This window comes from Chelonia mydas, chromosome 7, assembly GCF_015237465.2.
Source record: "Chelonia mydas isolate rCheMyd1 chromosome 7, rCheMyd1.pri.v2, whole genome shotgun sequence".
NCBI lineage: Eukaryota > Metazoa > Chordata > Testudines > Cheloniidae > Chelonia > Chelonia mydas.
In genome coordinates, this window is record NC_057853.1 from 110,726,578 (window position 1) to 110,747,344 (window position 20,767).

A 20,767-nucleotide genomic window follows, 5' to 3' on the forward strand; every position below is an offset into this window, starting at 1 on the left:
TCCCCCTCTCTCCCAGTGCCTGCCGCATGCCAGTGATCAGCTGTTCAGCAGCATATAGGAGGCACAGGGTGTGAAGAGGCGGGGTGAGGGCAGAGCAGGAAAAGGCAGGGTGGAGGTGGGGCCTTGGGGGAAGGGATGGAGTGGGGGCGGGGCCTGTGGCACCGCATGTATCAAGCACCCCCCAGCACATTAGAAAGTCAGCGCCTCTGGGTAGTGCGCCATCACAAGAAACAAGAGCAAAGCAAGAAGGGAACAGATTTTTATATAAGGCTGTTTAAAACTGGACTTTGGTCTGTTTTCATTAACACCTGTTGGGATCAAACGCTTAAGAAAGATTTGGGAGAAAAGCTGTTCTCAGAGATTCCCTCTCCTTCATCCTTTCAACAAAGGGCTGAGAATGATTCCACTCCAGCTCCTGTGTCCTCCATGGGCAACCTGAGAAAGAAAACAGGAAAGATGATCCTTGATATTCCCAATATTTCCAAGGAAAAGATAAAGGAAGTGCTGGGGCGGGTGCAGGGAAGAGAGCCTTCTTTATACATCCCAGAGCATCAAGGAAAAGAGGAACCAAATCCAGTATATGTTCCTTCTCTTTAAGGCCCAAAGAACAGAGAGGGGTGTAGATCCTCAGATGGTGTAAATGATCATAGAGCTCTGTTGGTGAAGCATTTTTGGGAGAGTTGGAGGTGATTTTCTTCCCTTCCAAATAAATCATTCCCTGCACTTCTGTTCACCTGAATTTTTGTTTACAGCTCTAATGGAGATGGAGGAAGTTAGCAAGTTGATGATACAAATGATGTTTTTCTATAAAAATTAAAAAAAAAAAAGAGAAAAGAACAGCCTAATGTGTTATTAGCATTATCTGCAATGATCTCCTCTTATCTATTACCAGCCAATTTTGCCATATTTAATTTTAAGACTCTTGGGAACTTGTATTAACCGCTCTCATTCAACTGTGAGAATTTAATATCTGAGATAGTATCTGTGTTTAGCATTTGGATCCATCCTCTTTCAGCCAGGGGATGGACCAACAGTATAACAAGCGCTTCTCCATCTCTAAAAGTAGGATTCTATTTCTGAATTTTTGGATGAAGATTTTCTTTTGATCCCTTTAGTTGTGGTCTTTATTTATTTACTTTAATTTGGTCAGAGAAACAGGGTACAGTTCAAAGCGTGGGCAGTTGCACTTAATACAAACCTAATGATCTTCCACCAGGAAATCAATCTCAAATTATAGGAGACAGATAAATTACGTTACCATTTCACTAAAATCACGATTATGTTTATAAATCGTAAAAGGCAAACTTCAGGAAAAATAAAGGCTACATCAGAAATGTGGGGTGAAGAGATCATGAGATCTTCTGGTGTCCACAGAGATGCTAGTGTTAATCCTATTTGCCTCAAACAGTACTGGCTTTAAACCCATGCATCCAATTCAGTAGCAAAGGACATTATTGTTAAAAGGGCCCTTGAACACAGCCATACTCTTCACTGTGAAAGAGAACCCTGATCTTATTACAGAAAACAGACCTCTCAGTTGTCCCTCATTTGAGACCCAACTCTGTCTTCATACTGCATTACCATGACACTGGTTAACAGGACAGCTACTGCAGTAAATAATTAACAAGAATGTTGATTCAGGAAACAAAAGTTATAGTGCAACTTATCTGTGAATCCTGCATCATTTTAGAATTCTTGCATAGGCTTTTATGTCCCTAATTGTGTCTCTCTGTACTACCTCAGTTCCCAAGTTTCTGTTTTGGAAGATTAAGGAGGTATGACACCAATGGATTAATGTAAAGGAAAACTAGAATATTAGTTGTAATACTATAGCTAGCTAAATAAGTAAAAGTATAGCTGGGTCTGAAATGGAACCTAAATATGGCAAACATCCACTTTTCCCCAAATTTAGGGGGTTCAGAGTCACCCTCATCTAAGCCACCTCTTTGCTTTTGAAGGTATGGATGAGATCCAGAACCACACAACTTATTTTCTGGGTATAGTTTGTAGGTGTCCAAGACAGCAGAAATGTCATGTGTCAGAAATGAGTTGTGTCAATTTCAATATTTGGGACCAAATTCTTGCAAGATCCACTTGCTGAGATTTGATACTATTTGGATGCTTCATACAGGCCTCAGAACTAGAGCTGGTCAAAAAATACCAATTGTTAAAGTTAACCACTGAAGCATTCAGTGGTTTGCTGAAATGGGACCAGAATGTTTAGCTGTGACTTCAACAGGAATGAAGGACCTTGTAGGAATCAGCTCCTTAGTTACTTTTATTGGAACTGGGAATAAAGAGAAGGTTTTAAAGAAAATATATTCTACACTTAACTTGGAGCATTTAAATACCCAATTGTTCTCACACTAGTTGAGAGGAAACATTATATAAAAACTCAAATCAGGATTATGCTCTTTTTTCCTTCTTACCAAAAGCACAAGGACTGAGAATGCATGAGAAGCCAATTTACATATGTCAAGGTTCCTCCCCCACTCTGAACTCTAGGGTACAGATGTGGGGACCTGCATGAAAACCTCCTAAGCTTACTTTTACCAGCTTAGGTTAAAACTTCCCCAAGGTACAAACTATTTTATCTTTTGCTCTTGGACTTTATTGCTGCCACCATCAAGGGTCCAACAGATAAACCCTATTATAGTCCTAGCCTTCACAACCTCCTCAGGCAAGGAACTCCACAGGTTGGCTGTGCGCTGAGTGAAGAAGAACTTCCTTTATTTGTTTTAAACCTGCTATCCATTAATTTCATTTGGTGGCCCCTAGTTCTTATATTATGGGAACAAGTAAATAACTTTTCCTTATTCACTTTCTCCACACCACTCATGATTTTATAGGCCTCTATCATATCCCCCCTTAGTCTACTCTTTTCCAATCTGAAAAGTCCTAGCCTCTTTAATCTCTCCTCATATGGGACCCATTCCAACCCCTAATCATTTTAGTTGCCCTTTTCAGAACCTTTTTAATGCCAGTATATCTCTTTTGAGATGAAGGGACCACATCTGTATGCAGTATTCAAGATGTGGGCATACCATGGATTTATATAAGGGCATGTCAAGGTTCCTCCCCCACTCTGAACGCTAGGGTACAGATGTGGGGACCTGCATGAAAACCTCCTAAGCTTATCTTTACCAGCTTAGGTCAAAAAGTTCCGCAAGGTACAAAATATTCCACCCTTTGTCCTTGGTTTGGCCGCTACCACCACCAAACAAATACTGGTTACTGGGGAAGAGCTGTTTGGAAACGTCTTTCCCCCCAAAATACTTCCCAAAACCTTGCACCCCACTTCCTGGACAAGGTTTGGTAAAAAGCCTCACCAATTTGCCTAGGTGACTACAGACCCAGACCCTTGGATCTTAAGAACAATGAACAATCCTCCCAACACTTGCATCCCTCGCCCTTTCCTGTGAAATGTTGGATAAAAAGCCTCACCAATTTGCATAGTTGACCACAGACCCAAACCCTTGGATCTGAGAACAATGAAAAAGCATTCCGTTTTCTTACAAGAAGACTTTTAATAGAAATAGGAGTAAAGAAATCCCCTCTGTAAAATCAGGATAGTAGATACCTTACAAGGTAATTAGATTCAAAACATAGAGAATCCCTCTAGGCAAAACCTTAAGTTACAAAAAAGATACACAGACAGAAATAGTTATTCTATTCAGCACAGTTCTTTTCTCAGCCATTTAAAGAAATCATAATCTAACACATACCTAGCTAGATTACTAAAAGTTCTAAGACTCCATTCCTGGTCTATCCCCGGCAAAGGCAGCATATAGACAGACACACAGACCCTTTGTTTCTCTCCCTCCTCCCAGCTTTTGAAAGTATCTTGTCTCCTCATTGGTCATTTTGGTCAGGTGCCAGCGAGGTTACCTTTAGCTTCTTAACCCTTTACAGGTGAGAGGATTTTTCCTCTGGCCAGGAGGGATTTTAAAGGGGTTTACCCTTCCCTTTATATTTATGACACGCCCCTCAAATCTCAGCTAGGGTGAAACACTAGCTGGGATTTCTTCCTGGAGCTCTAGGAAAAACAGAGTTAATAAGACACATGCATCTCTAAATATATGACCAAGTACATAAAGACTAACAATATTTTCCACATCTCAAGGACGATTTTAACCAGTTGATTCTGGGAAACTTTCACGGGAGAGTGCATCAGCCACTTTGTTAGAAGCTCCTGGGATGTGTTGGATGTCGAAATCAAAATCTTGGAGAGCTAAACTCCACCGAAGAAGTTTTTTGTTAGTTTCTTTGACGGTGTGAAGCCACTTCAGTGCAGCATGGTCGGTTTGCAGGTGGAAACGCCGTCCCCAAACATAGGGGCGTAGCTTTTCCAGAGCGTAGACAATGGCGTAACATTCTTTTTCAGTGACTGACCAGTTGCTTTCCCTCTCAGACAGTTTTTTGCTGAGAAACGCTACAGGGTGGAATTCTTGATCAGGTCCTCTCTGCATTAAAACTTCTCCCACACCACGCTCGGACGCATCTGTGGTTACTAGGAACGGTTTGTCAAAGTCTGGGGCCCTTAGTACAGGGTCAGACATGAGTGTCGCTTTAAGCTTGTTAAAGGCCTTCTGACACTTTTCGGTCCACTGAACAGCATTTGGCTGTTTCTGTTTGGTTAGGTCTGAAAGTGGGGCGGCGATTTGGCTGTATTGCGGTACAAATCGTCTGTAATAACTGGCCAAGCCTAAGAAGGATTGAACCTGTTTCTTTGACTTTGGGACAGGCCACTTTTGGATAGCATCCACTTTGGCCTGTAGGGGGCTGATAGTTCCTTGACCCACCTGGTGTCCAAGGTAAGTCACTCTGTTTAGGCCTATTTGACACTTCTTAGCCTTAACAGTTAGTCCTGCCTCTCTTCTACAAAAAGTCCTTGAGCGCATATGTTCCAGGTGGTCTGCCCAGGAATCCGAAAATATGGCCACATCGTCAAGGTAGGCGACTGCATATTCTCCTAATCCCGCTAGGAGACCATCTACAAGTCTTTGGAAGGTGGCGGGTGCATTTCGCAGCCCAAAAGAGAGTACATTAAATTCATACAGCCCGAGATGTGTGGTGAAGGCTGACCTTTCCTTGGCAGATTCATCTAGCGGTACCTGCCAGTACCCCTTGGTTAAGTCCAAGGTAGAGATGAACTGGGCCCATCCCAGTTTCTCTAATAGTTCATCTGTGCGTGGCATTGGATAGTTGTCTGGGCGAGTTACAGCATTTAGCTTATGGTAGTCCATGCAAAAACGTATTTCCCCATCTGGTTTGGGAACTAAAACCACTGGAGATGCCCATGCACTTCCAGAGGGGCGGATTACATCCATTTGTAACATATCCTGATCTCCCATTCTATAGCAGTTTTAGCTTGAGGAGACACCCGGTAAGGTTGGATTTTAATTGGGCGAGCATTACCTGTGTCAATGGAGTGGTATGCCCGTTCAGTCAGTCCTGGGGTGGCTGAGAACATTGGCGCGTAGCTAGTGCACAGCTCCTGGATTTGCTGTCGCTGCATACGCCCAAGGGTCATGGAGAGGTTCACCTCTTCCACACCACCAGCATTTTTCCCTTCGTAGTAGACACCTTCGGGCCACTCAGCGTCGTCTCCTCCCTGGGCTGTAAACTGACAAACCTTTAATTCTCTGGAATGAAAGGGCTTTAGAGAATTAATATGGTACACCTTAGGCTTTCGGTTGGAGGTGGGGAATGCTATGAGATAATTAACAGCTCCCAGGCGCTCCTGGACCGTGAATGGCCCTTCCCACGATGCTTCCATTTTATGGGCCTGGAGCGCCTTTAAGACCATGACCTGGTCCCCTACTTTGAAGGAACGCTCTCTGGCATGTTTATCATACCAGGCTTTTTGCTCTTTTTGAGCATCCTGTAAGTTTTCTTTAGCAAGGGCTAAAGAGGTTCGGAGGGTGTTTTGTAGGTTGGTTACAAAGTCCAGAATGTTAGTTCCTGGAGAAGGTGTAAATCCCTCCCATTGCTGCTTCACCAACTGCAATGGCCCCTTAACCTCACGGCCATATACAAGTTCAAATGGGGAAAACCCTAAACTGGGGTGTGGTACAGCTCTGTAGGCAAAGAGCAACTGCTGCAACACTAGGTCCCAATCATTGGAGTGCTCATTTACGAATTTACGTATCATGGCCCCCAAAGTTCCATTAAACTTCTCCACCATGCCATTTGTTTGATGGTGGTAAGGAGTGGCAACCAAGTGATTTACCCCATGAGCTTCCCAAAGGTTTTCCATAGTTCCTGCCAGGAAATTAGTCCCTGCATCTGTGAGGATGTCGGAGGGCCAACCTACCCTGGCAAAAATGTCTGTTAGTGCCTGGCACACACTTTTAGCCCTGGTGTTGCTTAGAGCTACTGCTTCCGGCCATCGGGTGGCAAAATCCATGAAAGTCAGTATGTACTGCTTTCCTCTGGGTGTCTTTTTCGGAAAAGGACCCAGAACATCCACAGCTACTCACTGAAATGGAACTTCAATGATGGGGAGTGGCTGGAGAGGGGCTTTGACCTGGTCTTGGGGTTTTCCCACTCTTTGGCACACCTCACAAGACCGGACATAAGTAGAAACATCCTTGCCCATTCCCTCCCAGTGGAATGACCCCCCCCCCCAAACGGTCTTTGGTCCTGTTCACCCCAGCATGGCCACTAGGGTGATCATGGGCTAAGCTCAAGAGCTTGGCCCGGTATTTAGTTGGAACTACCAACTGTCTCTGAGGATGCCAGTCTTCCTGGTGTCCACCAGAAAGAGTTTCCTTGTATAAAAGTCCTCTTTCTACATCAAACCTGGATCGATTAGAAGAGCTGAGAGGCGGTGGGTTGCTCCGTGCCGCCGTCCAAGCTCTCTGGAGGCTTTCATCTGCTTCCTGTTCGGTCTGGAACTGTTCCCTTGATGCTGGAGACATCAGTTCCTCATTGGATTGTGGACCTATGCTTGGTCCCTCTGGAAGCGATGTAGGTGATGGGGCTGTTTCCGTTGACTGTGAACCGCTTTCCGCTGGTGCACTATGTTGGGATTCAGGCTCTGGCTGAGCCTCTTGTGTAGGGTTATGGGCTGCTGCCAGTTCAGGTTCGGTGGGGCCCTCTGGTGTTGAGGTTGCAAGTACTGGATTCAGTGCTGGCAACGGGTCTGGTGCTGGTTGTTCGGCTGGTTCCGGTTCTGGGACTGGTTCCGTCTGGGTCTCTGGGACTGGATCCATTACTACTGTTGCAGACATTGGCCTGGGGTCTGGTTCCATCACCTCTGACCGGGTCCTGATAGAAGTTTCCGGAACAGAACTAGGCCTCACGGCTTGTTTAGCCTGGCTGCGGGTGACCGTTCCCACCCTCCTGGCCTGCTTCACATGATTGGCCAAGTCTTCCCCCAACAGCATGGGGATGGGATAATCATCATAGACTGCAAAAGTCCACGTTCATGACCCAGCCCTGGTACTGGACAGGCAACTTGGCTGTAGGCAAATTGAAAGAGTTGGACTTGAAGGGTTGAATCGTCACTTGGATCTCTGGGTTGATTAAATTGGGGTCCACTAAGGAAGCATGGATACCTGACACTTGTGCTCCGGTGTCCCTCCACGCGGTGACCTTCTTCCCGCCCACACTCACAGTTTCCCTCCGCTCCAAGGGTATCTGGGAAGTATCTGGGCCTGCGGACCTCTGGTGTGATTCCGGTGCAATGAACTGTAATCTGTTGGGGTTCTTGGGGCAGTTGGCCTTTACATGCCCCAGCTCGTTACATTTAAAACATTGTCCAGTTGACGGGTCACTGGGGCGAGGTGGGTTGCTGGAGAACAGGGTGGTGGGACGATAAGGTGTCTGAAGGGTTCTTTGGGAGGTAGTTCGGGCCTTTGGCGGTCCCCAGTAATAGGGTGTGGTCTGGGGTTGTCCCTTCTGGTCTCTGCTCCAACTGCAACCAGTTTTCTTCTTCTCTGCCACCTCCATCCATCTGGCTCCAATCTCTCCTGCCTTGATTACAGTTTTGGGCTTCCCATCTAGGATGTATCTTTCTATTTCCTCAGGAACCCCCTCTAAGAATTGTTCCATTTGCATTAGGAAGGGCAAATTTACTGGAAATTCAGCACTTGCTCCCGATATCCAGGCATCCCAATGTTTCACAATGTGGTAGGCATCTCGGGTAAATGACACGTCTGGTTTCCACCTTAGGGCTCTGAACCTCCGACGAGACTGCTCGGGTGTTATCCCCATTCTGACTCTCGCCTTGGATTTAAACAGTTCATACTTGTTCATGTGTTCCTTAGGCATTTCAGCTGCCACCTCAGCTAAGGGTCCACTGAGCTGCGGCCTCAGCTCTACCAAGTATTGGTCAGTAGAGATGTTGTACCCAAGGCAGGCCCTTTCGAAGTTTTCTAAGAAGGCCTCAGTATCATTGCCTGCCTTGTAGGTGGGGAACTTTCTGGGATGGGGAGTGGTACCTGGAGAAGGATTGCTAGGGTTTGTTGGTATATTCTGCTGAGCCTTTACCTTCTCCATCTCCAGTGCATGCTTCCTCTCTTTTTCCCCCTCTCCTCCACCTTCAGCCACATGAGTTCTATCTGTCTTTCATGTTCCCTTTGTTTTTCCTCAGCCTGAAATCTGGCTAATTCCAGCTTTTGTCGAGCCGTGGATTTTGTCATCCTAACCTCTCTGTTTTTAACTAACTTTACACCCGAGGTTTAGAAATAAACAAACAAAACTTGGCTGTAAAATTTTGCTGTGCTGGAATAGAATACCTATTCTCTGATAGTGATTGTCAGCCTACAGAAAAAGACAATTCCCTTGTCTCTGCTCTGGCCCCAAATCAAAGCAAAAAACCTCCAACTACTTGGAAACCTGCTTACCAGCAGCCTAAAGGAAAGAAAATTCCTTTTCAAACCGGTGCGCCTTGTAAAAAAATCAAAATCCTAAAAACGCTGCCACTTTTGTCTCTAGGCAAATGGGTAGAACACCCACCCTATTTACTTTTAGTAAAAAAAAAAAACTTCTGGTTTACCAAGACTGTGATTTTCCCTGCAGGAGGTTAAGTACCCTGCCTCCAGGCAAAGAAAACCTGCAATTCACAAAGATAATCCCCTTTTGTCTCTCCTCTGGCCCCAAAGCAGAGAAAAAACAAGCTGCTTTCCAGCAGCTCCAAAGGAAAAAAAAATTTCCTTTTTAAAATCTGTATTTCTGGTTCAAAAAAATCTCAAATTGATCTCAAAATGATTTCCTGTTAATCCCACCACTCTGCCACCATGTCAAGGTTCCTCCCCCACTCTGAACTCTAGGATACAGATGTGGGGACATGCATGAAAACCTCCTAAGCTTACTTTTACCAGCTTAGGTTAAAATTTCCCTAAGGTACAAATTAATTTTATCCTTTGTCTTTGGAATATCCACTGCCACCAAACTCTAACTGGGTTTACTGGGAAACGTAGTTTGGACACATCTTTCCCCCCAAAATCCTCCCAACCCTTGCACCCCACTTCCTGGGAAAGGTTTGGTAAAAATCCTTACCAATTGGCATAGGTGACCACAGACCCAAACCCTTGGATCTGAGAACAATGAAAAAGCATTCCGTTTTCTTACAAGAAGACTTTTAACAGAAAGAAGTAAATAGAAGTAAAGAAATCACCTCTGTAAAATCAGGATGGTAGATACCTTACAGGGTAATTGGATTCAAAACACAGAGAATCCCTCTAGGCAAAACCTTAAGTTACAAAAAAGACACACAGACAGAAATAGTCATTCCATTCAGCACAATTCTTTTCTCAGCCATTTAAAGAAATCATAATCTAACACGTACCTAGCTAGATTACTTACTAAAAGTTCTAAGACTCCATTCCTGGTCTATCGCCGGCAAAAGCAGCCTATCGACAGACCCAGATCCTTTGTTTCTCTCCCTCCTCCCAGCTTTTAAAAGTATCTTGTCTCCTCATTGGTCATTTTGGTCAGGTGCCAGCGAGGTTACCTTTAGCTTCTTAACCCTTTACAGGTGAGAGGAGTTTTCCTCTGGCCAGGAGGGATTTTAAAGGGATTTACCCTTCCCTTTATATTTATGACAACATATAAAACTGGAGCCCGTGCAGCTGGGGTGAGCAGGTGGATTTTCACTGTCAGCCACTTTCACTGGTCTTCACGGGCACAAGGTCTTTGTATTTTTTTGCTGATTATGCCAGTCTTAGAATATTAGTGAACTGTGTCCCCCTCCACCCCTTCTGCATGGTGGAAGTCCATCACTGCAAATTCTGTATTTTATTGGAAAATGGCAATTGGATCATTTCAAAACCACTTAAAAATACTATTAACAAGGTGCGCAACTGGAAAAGCACCTGGCATAATAGAAAGGACACATTTCTTTGTGGGTTTCAGTGGCAAAGATTTGCTAATTTAAAGTATTCTATTCTGGTGTAAAGCTTTCTTCCAGACACATGCATCCACTGGCAGCAGGGCTTATATGTGCACAGATGTCTACTCGTGCAATTGGGCAGTGGAATTTTAAAAACACGTTTGCTTGTTTAGAAAGCTGCACGCTGAATATTAAATTCCTAAAAAAGGTTTTGCTGCCACTGTCTGGCACCAGTCCTTCTACCTCGATCACGTGCAATGACTTCCTGGCGCATCTCTTAGTCATTAGCAAGGGACAGATGCAAAGGGACAAATTCTTCTCAGTTACACCAATGTAAATGCAGAAGGACTGTAATAGAGTTACTTTCGATTTACATCACTGTAACTAAAGGGCCTGTGCCCCACACCATTCTGTGGGCCTGCTCTTAGATTAGTGAATTTGAGGGGAGCTTTGCCATTGACTTCAATGGGAGCAGAACCAAGCCCTCTGTTGAAAGGGGAGGAGTTCTGCCCAGCTGCCATTCTCCATCCTTCTCCCAAACCTTGTCAAATCCCTTCCAGGAGGCTCTAGCTCCGTGAATCTGATGAACTAGGGAGGGGCAGGGCTGGTTGGGCATCTCTGCAAGCATGCTTTCCTGGAGCCAGTGAGGCTGAAGATTAGAGTGGAGTCAAGGAGCACGTGTGGGTGTCTCTCGTGGTTCCAACACCTTGCCTTTTTTTGGTTCCCTGGGGAATTGCAGGTTACAGAAGTGAAATCCCAGTAGCTCCTTTGAATCCTTTAATCAGAGTGTAGTTTGCTCCTCAAAGGAAACTCCCTAGTTAATACTTGAAGATTAGTCCCATACTCTACAAAATGAAAGATGAAACAAAACAATTACTGGGTTTCTCTGCTACTGCTCAGAGACCAACATTTACCCAGGTTGCACAACTACTCTTCCCAGATCCCAGAGCAGTTCAGAGAACCCGTAAATGGTGCATTATTTCCTTCCTGGTGCCAAATGCTAAACACACGCACCTTTCATTTTAGCTCCCTGTAGCATTTCCACCATTTAAAATACACTCATTTCAGAAAGACGTTTAATCTTAATGCATGTGGCCTTCAGATAATTTAATACTTCCAGTATATTGTAACCTATTTCCGACTCTGTTGGTTTCCCGAAGCCTGCTTTGGCAACGTTGTTGAATGTTTGGCCGTTTCTCTTATAATAGAATAATATAATATGACTCGTTTCTGTACAATTTAAAAAAGCTATTTCTGTAGACTGTGAGTGCTATTGAGTATTACTTCAAACACATTTTCCAGGTTGTCTTTGATTTGTCCTTTCCCCTACATGCAGCATTACACACACACTATTTATAGCCTTGTAATCATTTCACTTGACCAGTTAACAGAAATCCATTTGTGGAATAAATAAGGATTTTTTTGTTAAAGGAAGAATTTTTATTTAAATGCTCAGAATCTCTTATACAGAGATATTAAACAATCAGTCTGAAGGCTGGATCCAACCTAGACAGTGTACTTAAGCAGTCCTGTCTTATTCTGATCTGCAGACTTAAGTCTTTACTTTTTTTTTTAAATTAAATTTCTAGATCTCCTTGAGAAAAATGTAAGCTAACACCAACATCCATAGTGTTGTCTGCCTGAGTTTGCAGACAGCCTCATTCATTGGCTCTGGGATGTGTGAATTTACCCATCCCCCTTCAGTCTCACTGGATATTAATCCTAAAGTCTAATGGGACACTTCACATGTGTCAGCATTAATTATCTCAATGCTTTTTTCTAGCCCCTGGGGAAAGGAATTAGGAATGAAGCCTGAGAATTTGATGGGGAGGGAGTAGAGGGATTAGGAATCACTGTAGGGTTGGAAAAGCGAAGAGGAGAAAGAATAGACGGTCTATATGGAAACACAATAATGATAGCAGTTGTAATTCTCACGTTTGATTGTTTGGGTGCAAACCCGTGTTTGGATACTCTTGCTTTGGAATAAGAGTGCCTTATTTGAGACAACTTAAAATCAATTAAAAAAAAAAACCAAACAAACATGTCTCCACACACAGACTTGCACTGATAACAAAAACCATGAATGACAGCCAATTAGGTTATTGTGGTACCAGTTTCTGTGCACATAGGCAGGAAGAAGGAAAAAAAACGACAACAGAAGATTGGGTGTGGCCACAGCTTCACACTGCTCGAGAGATCAAAGCTAGCTTGGCTATGTCTACACATGCTATAGTCTTACCTCCGATTGCAGTGTAGAGAATTACTATTTAAAAATCCTACCCTCGATCTTTGTGCCAAAGTGCTGCTGTAGATGGAGGAATGAAAATCATCCTAAATTCTTACCCAGACCCATAAATCCTAATTAAAAATGGAATTTGGTTCCTCCTATAGAATCAGTGTGACCCACCTACTCTTACATCCATTATAATATGGACCAAGATGAAGCTTGCACACCCACCATTAAGTGTGTTTTCTTCTGGCTTTCTTTAAAAGAATCAGCTCAAAGGGGGAAACAGTTGAAATGGAGGTGGAAATAATTTAGTTTTTACCACATACAATCTTCTGACTACCTCTGGTTATTGGTGGGGCTTTCATCAATGGCCATAGCACAATGGGAAATCTGCCTTTATTTACTTAAAGGAAATCAATACATCTTCAGGAAGTCCAGTTTTTAAATTCTCTATTGTGTGCGGAGGGGAATATTATGGCTTTCTGTAGTATCAGCCACAGTACCAAACTTAGTTTTACTTTCACTCCAGAGCATGGATATTCAATTTCCTTAGAAGTCAGTCCTCTTAATTTGAATTTTTTTGAATTCTGATTTAAAAAGGGAATTGGCCCAAACCGCTCATTAAAATGGAAAACCAGAAAACCCCATGCCCCATATTCCAGTAATTTTATCTTGACCCCCGTCTTGCCCTTTACAAAAGCCAGTTTAAGTTGGTTAGAATTGCATGTGATTGCTCATCTTTTCTAGTCATTACTTCCTGTATAGACATAAGAGAAGAAAAAGCCTTGTGACAGAAGATCAATAAAAATATACATTAACTTCATTCAGAGCATCTGCCTGCTTGGGAAGTCATGCACTGGCACTCATATTAATTAGAGTGCAACAAAAATGTGATCTTCTTACTTGTGAGGAGAAAATTGAAAACCATGAAAGTATTTTTTCCCCACTTTTTTTTTTTTTAAAAAAAATATGGCCTACAGCAGCTGTTCACATTACATATGAGATTCCACTTCTCCAGGGACTGCAGAAGGAGTTACATTAATTCCCCCTTCCCCTTATCCCAGAAAAGATAAATACCATAACCACCACCAGAACAAAAAAGTAGTTCTAGGTTTGTTAGAAATGAAAATATTTTTATATTATATATATATACACACACACACACACGATGTCCATTGAAACTGTTGCATACCACACGGTTTCCTAAGATACCTGTTGACGGGGGGGGGGGGGGGGGGAAGGGCAGAAAGAGAGACAGATGGTACATTATGACTAACTTGTACAACGGGAATAAAAACCATGTACTACTACAACTATTAACAGAGGGATGGGAATTTCATAAATTTGTGGAACTAAGCTAGATTGAGGTGAGTTTTAAATGGATTTCAGTTTCCCCTCACAAGGTTTGCCCCAAGTAACTAAACAGAGGTGAAAACTGAGTTTAGTTAAACCAGTACAAGTGTTGCACGTACCCCAGGCCTACGAGAATATGATTTGAAACATCACTTAACACCTAGGGTTTGTTTATACTAGATAGTGTGGTCATGATTCAGGGGTGAAAGTAAAATGTTTCTCTTACCAGTATGGGGCGGGGCCCCAGGCAGAAGGGGCGGGGCCCCAGGCAGAAGGGGCGGGGCCCCAGGCAGAAGGGGCGGGGCCCCAGGCAGAAGGGGCGGGGCCCCAGGCAGAAGGGGCGGGGCCCCAGGCAGAAGGGGCGGGGCCCCAGGCAGAAGGGGCGGGGCCCCAGGCAGAAGGGGCGGGGCCCCAGGCAGAAGGGGCGGGGCCCCAGGCAGAAGGGGCGGGGATGTTAAAGTGCTGCCGCGGCAGCGCTTTAAGCAGGATCCTTTAAAGCTCTGTCAGCGGTACGGGTGTCCACTTTTTACCGGTGGGCCGTGCCGGCCCATACAGCCTTACTTTCACCCCGTCTTTATTTAATTCATTTAATTGCCAATCAGTTAACTCAAGTAAACTAACAATTATAATTGCTAGTCTAGACATTCTGCAGAGGTTATTCCAGGACACAAACGTTTTGTTGTTTACCATCAGGCTCAGGCATGTGTAAACCCTAATCTAGGCACAAAGGCCATGTCTACACTTACCGGGGATCAACGCTGCTGTGAGCGATGCAGCAGAGGTCAATTTAGTGAGTCTCGTGAAGACCCACTGAGTCAACCACAGAGCGCTCTCCAGGCATCCATGAGAACAAGAAGAGTAAGGCAAGTCGACGGGAGAGTGTCTCCTGTAGACACCGCAGTAAATCGACCTAAGCTACGTCGACTCCAGCTAAGTGAATAACTATTTGAAGTAGCGTAACATAGGTAGACTTACCCCGGTAGCATAGACAAGGCCAAATATTTGGACTAAGACACAGATGTTAGTGGCTTACCCTAGCACACAGCTCAAGATGGACTGGTTCCACCTGGAGACTGAATTGCCAATATTCAGCTCCAGCTTAGTAATAATGATTTGGTTTCTGCGATTTTGTTAGGTCAATAGACTAAAGTATTATGTGAATGTTACTTTGACCCCTTCTGAGTATTCAGCTTTGTGAATTGTTCTAGATATTGCCACATTACACATGCACTTTGCATGGTATTTTATTCTAGAAGTAAAGGTTAATGAGTTATAAAAATGTATGAATTTACACAAGTATTTCTTCTGTTGGCTAGAAGTACCTAGGAACAGTAAGAGAGAACACATTGTTGCTGCTTGTGCTAGCCTGAAGCTGTGCATATTTAATTATCCTAGGGCTGACTTTGTCTGCATCAGAGCTGTGTGGGATAGCAGGGGGCTGACTTGAGAGCACCTTTAATCCTTAAGAGTCCTTGAAAACCTTTTGTTAAGAAAAAAAAAAGTGGGCTCTTGATGATTTTTTCAACTACACAGCATGCAAACTTAATACACCTCCGTAAATAATTAGAGTGTCATATAGAACTTGTAGCTTTAACAAACAATATGGCAAATATATCTATTAAATTCCACTTATGTAAACTAGAGGTTTCTCTTAAATATGCAAAGAAACATAAGCCCCAGTGGGCTATGAAAATAAATGGGCCACTCAAACTCACACAGTTCATTGAGGGAAAAGAAAAACTATTAAAGGTATATGTCAAAATCCCATTTAGGGCCAAATTCTGCTCATATTACTTATGTAAGTATTTGCACTGAAGCCAATAGGACTACTCACATGAGTATGACAAGCAAGACTTGGTTCATAATTTAGACTTCAAAAAAGCTGCCAAAAAAAAAAAAAAGTAACGTGGACTTTGGCTTTAGAACTAATTGTAGAATGTATTGATACTGTAAATCCTTGTGGAATAGTCAAGCCACTTCATCTGGATTCCTCAGTATCTTACTAAACTGAAATTAAAAAAAAAAAAAAAACCCCCGCAAACTAACTACAAAGTAAAGATTTACTTACAGCTGCACATCTGTGTCTTGCATCTTATATTTCAGAGGCAGGTGTGGAAACTGAACATGTAAATTAATGCATACCTAACAGATGCATTTACAAAGGACCAAATTCTGCTCTTAAGTATACCACTGTAAGTTCAGAGGACTCCATTACTTAAAGTGACACCAAAATTTCATCCTAAAGTTCCAGTAACTAAAAAAAGCACGCAGAATAATCTCTCATTTACAACAATTCCTAGACTGTAAGAGATTCACATTTGAGATGAAACCTTCAAGGAAGATGAGCCAGAAAGAGGGGAGAGCAGGCTTAAAAGAGAGAATGAGACTCCGAAGCATATCATCAGTTTGACAATTCACCTTTTGCAGAAATATTTACGATTCCAGCTGTTGTTACCTCAAGGTTTACTTTGATAGTATAAATATTAAATGTTCTTTAAAGATAAAAAGAATACAGCTTGAATTCTTGAAAAAGAAACAACTATCATGGGCTACAAAGCAATAAGTAGATCTGCAGTAATATGAATTTAGAAATGACTAGCTATGGATTCCATGAATGTAACTCCAAACTGAGTTTTTTAGAAGATTAACTGTAATCCTTTATGACTTGAAATATCACAGCTATGAGGACTCCTTAGGGCACTTCAGATATAAATCCTGTTAATATGCCAGGAAGAAGTTAACAAACAATTTGGATTAACTGGGGGGGGGGGGGACGGGACGGACGACACGACTGCCTTAACATTCATCTAGGCAACCAACCATCCACAAGAGAGCACGGGAATTATATGTTGTCCTGAGGCAGAGTTGTTACAGTTTGAACTATGAGGGGAACCTTGACCCAAAAGGAGAGGCCCTTTGCCCAGCGGATGACCTTGGACTCCTTGCTCCAGAAGATGGTTCTGGCTCAAGAAGCCCTGCGGGTAAGGGACTAGGACATGGTTGGGGGGAGGAGGAGAGAAGAGTGGGGTTGTTAGGACTAAGGTTAAGTCAGCCCCCTCCCCTTCCAGCTAGAGAGGCTGAGGGGAGGCTATTTTTAACATGTTCCACCTGTAGGTTAAATAAACTAGACCCCTGAAGGAGGCACAGGTCAACATACATAAGCTTCATTGAAGCCCAGTAGGGGAAACTGAAGTAGACACACAATGGTGTTGCTGTTCCAGGCACTCCAGGGTGAAGGCCCCCCCATTAGAGGGCCACATTTTCAAAGTGCTGAATGGAGTTCAAGCTACATGACATTATTAGAGCAGCTAAGAAAACAGTGGGAGGGAGGGAAATCACAATATCTGTTCTCCCCCCATGCCCGCCCATTTAAAAAAAATTAAATTAAAAAAATCACCTACAACACTGTCTAGCCAGCCCTAATAAGTAATACTTGGCCCATATAGGGAAACTTCTCCCTGGAGTATCTCAATGGTCTTTACAAACATAAGGAATTTAGCACCCCTGTAAAGTATGTAAATATCTCCCACCACCACATCCTGAGTTTACAAATAGAGAAGCTGGGGAAGAGAGGTTAGATGACGTGCCCAAACTCATGCAGTCTGTGGCAGAGCTAAATAGAACTGATGAGTGGTTAATATAGGTCAAAACGATCAAGGGAAGCTCCAGTCCCAGCCCACCCACGGGGCCAGGGTTCTCTTAGGCAATTCACTTGGCACTTGATGAGGCCTCAGCCTGCTTTTCCTATTGTGAGCGCTGTGTCACAGTTCAGCTTTAGCAAATGGGAGAAGCGGGCCCTGTAGTCCATTGGGAAAGGGGGAAGCCATAACAAGAAGGCAACTGGAGCAGCTACCTCAGGAACCTTCAAATTCACCTATTCTGTGTTCCCAACTAAATCACTTCTGTCCCCTCCATTCAGTGCACCCCCGCCCCCTTGCAGTCTTTCCCTTCCCTGCCTGGCCCAAATACCATTTTCTCACGCTAGAATCTTAAGTGTTCATCCCCGCTCACTGCACAGTAGTATGAACACAGAACACTGCAAACCCACCTGGAAATGGTAAGTCTGTCAGAAGCCCAGCTCTACATTCTTGCCTCCTGTGAGATGCTGAGCACCATTCACTAATCCTGAGGTCCCTGGCAGCTGACAGTACCTGGCTGTATTGGACCCCAGACCTGCATCCACTTCGTAGCAGAGTGGAGCATTCTCCCTAAAAAAAACCCAAGACAGGTGAGATGACGACAATGCAATTCAGACTGGTTCTGCTTTCAGAACACAAACAGACAGACATGAGCCATTCTTTTGGGTACAAATCATCATGTGAATTTAGCTCTATTCAGGAAAAGACATGTCACAGCTGCTGGATTAGAGGTCACATTTTGAACATAGCAATAGCAGGCTTATTAGTAAAACATACCAAATAAAAATAAAGGCTAGGATTTAAAAATACAATAAGGAACAGTGCTTACCGCACAGTTTTAGGTCCCAGCCCTGCAATCAGATCTACTAGCTAAGCCCCATTGATTTCAAAGTTGCCTTACAAACATTGAGAAGAATTAGAAAGCTCCAGTATCAAAATTTACACAAAAGCAAATTAACAAAAAAAATTTTTGTCAGTGATGACAAAGTTAAATTTTCCAAGCATGCAAAATGACAATTTATCAAAGCCAGAGCCGCAGCTGGAGAGTTCACGGTTCCTGGAATGCAAACAATAAAACCCTTAATGAGACAAGGACAACAAATAAAGCTGCAGATTCAGAAATATCCTTAATGTCCACACTTACCCAGTTAGTCATCTGGCAGGAATTTGAGCAGCTTTCTCCAGCCCACTCTGCAGAAGAAAAAGTAGCATTTAGTGCATGGAGAACAATCACTTAAAAGCCATTACACTAGGACCTAACTAAATACACGCACACACACGCAGTCTCTCTCTGCCTCTTATCAAAGATCAAGCAAATGCATTTACATCATGGCTTCCATTATTGTTATAAAAGATATCCCAATACCAGTACTTGTGTGCTATAGAGTACTGCAAATAATTAAGCCTAACTGCAACTGACAAATGAGAAAAATACATTTGATGATGAATGATCCTCAACTCCTTGGTGTTTTTATTTACTTGGGGGCAAATCAATCCTTACACCTCTGTACCTGAAGTACACTTTTTTCTCCAAAACAGTGCAGGATCTGGGAGCCTCCATATGGGTGGCCCCCAGCCCTGCAGTGAGGCAAGGAGTTATTTCATGCAGACAAAACAAGCAAGCAATTTTTCAGTGATAGTGTGCTGTGACATTTTTGTGTCTGATTTTATGAACAAGTAGTTTTTAAAGTGAGGTGAAACTTGGGGTACACAAGACAAATCAGACTCCTGAAAGGGTACAGTGCTCTGGAATGGTTGAGAGCTTATGCTCAAATAAATTTGTTAGTCTCTCAGGTGCCACAAGTACGCCTGTTCTTTTTGCGGATACAGACTAACACTGCTGCTACTGTGAAACCTGCTCCAGACCACTGTAGAGGCTGCAACTGGGTTTAGGCTTTGCTCCTTGCTTCCTAATTGACAACATCCACCCTGACCACAAATTAGCAACATTCTACTGAATCTTTAGCTGCTACACACATAATTAAATGCCATGTATTTCCCAGAACTGTAGCTCACTGTCTACAGCACTGTTCCTGAGGGTGCAGCTACCATATCAGCCACAGGGCATGCGAAAGAAAAATGCTGCACCAGACCACTAGGGTGAATCTGACATAGCAGTCAGAGGACTTCAAGGTGCCGGATGGGCAGCATAAAGAAATGGAATTAAATCACAAGTCCTTTCTGAAGTTACTTTTGCAGCTGCAAGCTATATTAGATCTAAATAACCACCCACCTTTTCAACCCTCTTTCTGCCAGCCCTAGCACTCTGGATGCATGCTCCTCTCCAGCAGATCTTATGACTTAAGCATGCATAAATAACAACAGATCTTCCTCCCTCCCAAAAAAACCCTTGTGGAAGTGAAATTCAGGTAGAAGCCTGTAAGAGGGGTCAAGATGGCTTAGTCCCTCCTCCCCCCACGTCCTACTGTCTTCATTTACCCTCTCCACTCCCCCAGTGGCCACTTTTGGAGGCATTCTCTAGGGGGAATCGCTCCCGGGCAGAGGGCTGATTCTTCTTCCTCCCTTACAAAGGAGGAGAACCTGGCAGAACAAAAGCCGGCCTATCAGTCAGCACATTGGGACCATAAAGTCTTTTCTGTCTCCAAAAGCCAATTGTCCCTTCATGGGGTTTACCTCCTACCTGTCTTCCTAGGGCATGTTGCTTGGCTGTCAGCTGGGGCAGCTCTGGAAGCAGCCTGTTCGGTGGCTGTTTTCTCTTCAACTAGCTTGCCTCTCTAACTAGCAGTTTCTACATGGAGCAGCCTTCTTCCTCATCACTACCCCCTTCCTATAGTAAGCTTCCCCATTTAGGCCCCTTCTCCTCCAGGAGAAACAAGGTGTGCAGGTGCTCCTCATTAGTTAGTGCAGCACAGGCCCAGAGGAGCTCGTTATCCTCTCTCCCACCCAGTGGAAGAGCATGTCCTTTCACAAAGCCCTATTATTCATCAATAGTTTGAGTACATATTATCTTTCAAAAATATTAGGGTTTATAAAAACTACAGCCCTCCCCCGCAAAAAATAGAAACCTTGGAAATTCAAGCTTAAGGTTGCATCTATGAAATAAAGCACCTCAACTACCTTAACTCTGTCCTCATAACAGCAACCTGAGCACACTTAAGAAAAACACATCTGTGATCACAGCAGTTAGATCACCCTCCTCTTGATCGTGTAAGGGTTGGGCTGCTTCCTGGCTTTCTTTATGAGCAG

At 43.6% G+C, this 20,767-nt stretch overlaps 1 long non-coding RNA gene across 1 annotated transcript; it reads right to left on the reverse strand.

The window, feature by feature from the left end:
- Nucleotides 1-243: 243 nt before the first annotated feature.
- LOC122466730 lies at nt 244-20,358 on the reverse strand. The gene is made up of 4 exons (XR_006292471.1): nt 20,202-20,358; nt 18,705-18,751; nt 17,971-18,130; nt 244-435 (listed from the first exon to the last, which is right to left on the reverse strand). It is a non-coding gene; the product is annotated as an uncharacterized LOC122466730 (long non-coding RNA).
- Between the last annotated feature and the right edge of the window lie 409 nt (nt 20,359-20,767).